The 2,997-nt window shown below is 30.1% G+C and overlaps 1 pseudogene; it reads right to left on the bottom strand.

The window, feature by feature from the left end:
* Nucleotides 1-385: 385 nt before the first annotated feature.
* Nucleotides 386-2,671, bottom strand: LOC128540854 (erythroblast NAD(P)(+)--arginine ADP-ribosyltransferase-like; annotated as a pseudogene).
* Between the last annotated feature and the right edge of the window lie 326 nt (nucleotides 2,672-2,997).

The raw sequence follows: 2,997 nt of genomic DNA, 5'->3' as shown, positions 1-2,997 counted from the left end.
TAGCATCCAAATTTGATTCTTTCATGTGTTTTCCTTATAATAGCAACTACAAAACCTTTAATATTTTATTTTAATGACAAAATGCATTTCAAACATTCTGTGCCTGTTTCTACAATTTAAGATAAAAAAAAAAGAATGGCAACACTCCTCTCTTTTTAATGACGATTTGGCCATGTGGAGTAGGAGAATTATACCCTCATATTAATTACACATAAAGACATTTATTTTTGATGGTGTGGCACAAAACATTGTGAGAATCCATTCAGAGAAAAACAAAAGTTGTTAAAATTACTACTTTATAAAAAACTGTTAAATATTTTCAGTAAATATGGTTGCTTAGAAAGCATTACATCGCACACTAAAATCATCAAAAACACCAGCATGTTTACTTGCCAATAATTGTATCTACGTTCATTTTAATAGGCTCACAGTCCATATTACCAAAATTCCCGGTGCTCTTTAGAGTGTAAAGGGCACCACAGTTCATCTGGTTTTCTGTAATATTCATAATTTTGAATTTTTCAAAAGGTGGGATCAGCACCTCTTCCTCTTCAGAGAACATAGACATTTTGGCAATGTCCAAAGCACGTTTTAATGTTAAAACAGGAAGTTGAGCCGAAACTCTTCATATCTTTTTTTAAGTGAAGTTGATGCTAATCTGCCAAATCGCATTTCATGGCCAAGAACGTTTTTATCAAAGCTAACATTGGTTCTGCGGAAAACGTCAATACAAGGTTTTACTTGATAAATTTGTATAGCACGTGTAAGCAAGAAATGAAAGGCTTTAAAGCTGAAGTTACCGAGGTAACTACTTTCGCTTGAACTCACATTATTATTGAGATCCGAATAAAGTTGATTAGGTGCATAGGTATAGACCGCTATTATTCTTGTAAAGTTATTAGTACTGTTTGTGAAGTTTTTCCAAGCTTCTGCAAACTTAATATTAGATTTTAACTCTTGTTGTAAAATCTTTTCTGAAATCAGCCTGTATGTTTGGTTCTCACAATTTATAAACTGGTCATCAACAGAATTTGGTGCCATGTCCAGTTTGAAGACAGGAGATGATGTCCAGTATGGATTCTGTTGGGAAGAAAACATTGTTCTTAAAAAAAAATCAGGATAAGAAAATGTCTAATCAAAGCATATATCTAAAATGGAAACCCACCAGTTTGTAGCAAACAACTGAAGAAATGAAGACTACAATGGCAGCATTCATGAGGATGGGGAAACACTTTACAGCTTTCTTCATTTTTAATCTGCGTTTAAAAAAACATGCATATATATAATAATGACTATATACACAATCAACATGTTTATATAAAAGTACATATTTAAGAATTGGCTGTCAGGGATTGGGGTTGTGATAAAACCTCAGGTGACAAGTTTAAAAACAAAAACATGTAAAATGTTAATTAGGAAGGTATTTATAAGATATTTCTTAGTGATAAATATATATCTTGTGGCAATCAGCATATTGTGTCACTTACTTGAGGTATAGAATTAGTGCCTTGATGCAGGCAAATACAGTATATCTTTATTGTCTTTTAAGTTATATAACTTATGTTTAAATATATACCATATATATATAAAGAGAGAGAGAGAGAGAGAGAATTGAAACAATATATTATGTGTGTGTATATATATATATATATATATATATATATATATATATATATATATATATATAATATATATGGTATATATTTAAACATAAGTTATATAACTTAAAAGACAATAAAGATATACTGTATTTGCCTGCATCAAGGCACTAATTCTATATATATATATATAAAGAGAGAGAGAGAGAGAGAGAATTGAAACAATATATTATGTGTGTGTGTGTATATATATATATATATATATATATATATATATATATATATATATATATATATATGGTAGTAGAGATGGTATTAATGTGATTCCCTTGACCTTCACTAATAGTGCATTACCAACAAAAAAGGTAAATTAGATTTATTACCTATCAGACAATATTCTTTATTTTTTAAACTATAAATATTCATATAAGTGTCACCCACGTTGCTCTCTTAAGTACTAATAAAATAGCACTTGATACAGTGCACCACGTACATTTTTTAAATAAGAATTTTGTCAGCTCTAACATTCGTGAGAAAAAAACGAGAGATTCTGTTTCATACAAACTCTGTACCACATGCAGTGTCTCCACCACAGGCAACTGTCTGAATAGTGTAAACATCTGAGTTGTGAAAACCAATGTGCGAAAATTTTGTATTTATGTCTCACACTGTGCACAGGACTATGGGAACCCACTCTGAAGAGAAAAGTATTTTTTGACATTTTTCTGATCTTTGCTAGTGTAAAGATATCACAATACATACGATTAACATAAATAACAGCTTCATAAAAACCCTATATACTGTTTGATAATATAGCAATAATTTCAGTAATGCAGTAAATAAAGTTTTCTTAAAACAATGAGTAATGCAGTAGTGTTAAATAAATAATTACAATGTGCAACGCTTAATTATTAGAAAATATATTGATTTCTGAGCAAACTGATTTGTAATAACAGAAAAAAGTATCATATAATACTCACAGCTCACAGGTGGTTTTAAGCCTTCTTAAAAATAAATAAGTTTCCTATAAGCTATCTTGCATAATAAGAAGCAGTTACTCAAATAAGCAGACTTGATATGACTGTATATGACTATAAATGTAAGATGCTTATTGCCCTATATGACTTGACTAGTACTTGTCAAACAAATATGCCTCGGAGCTTCAATCCAGTGGTATTTATATCCAACTACTTCCTTTTCCAATTACCATATTTGCAAGTTTTTATACAAAAATGACTTGAAGTTAATCTTCTCCTTCATGACAAACATAGGCTATCTACAGTAGGAATCTACATCATTACCATGATTTAAAAGAAGTCATAGAGAAATACCAGTCAGTTGATGAAAAGCAGTCAGTTGATGCTCGAAAGGACATAAGATGCAAATGTACTATATTAAG

This window comes from Clarias gariepinus, chromosome 14 (assembly GCF_024256425.1).
Source record: "Clarias gariepinus isolate MV-2021 ecotype Netherlands chromosome 14, CGAR_prim_01v2, whole genome shotgun sequence".
Taxonomy (NCBI): domain Eukaryota; kingdom Metazoa; phylum Chordata; class Actinopteri; order Siluriformes; family Clariidae; genus Clarias; species Clarias gariepinus.
This window is presented reverse-complemented; position numbering and strand designations above follow the sequence as displayed.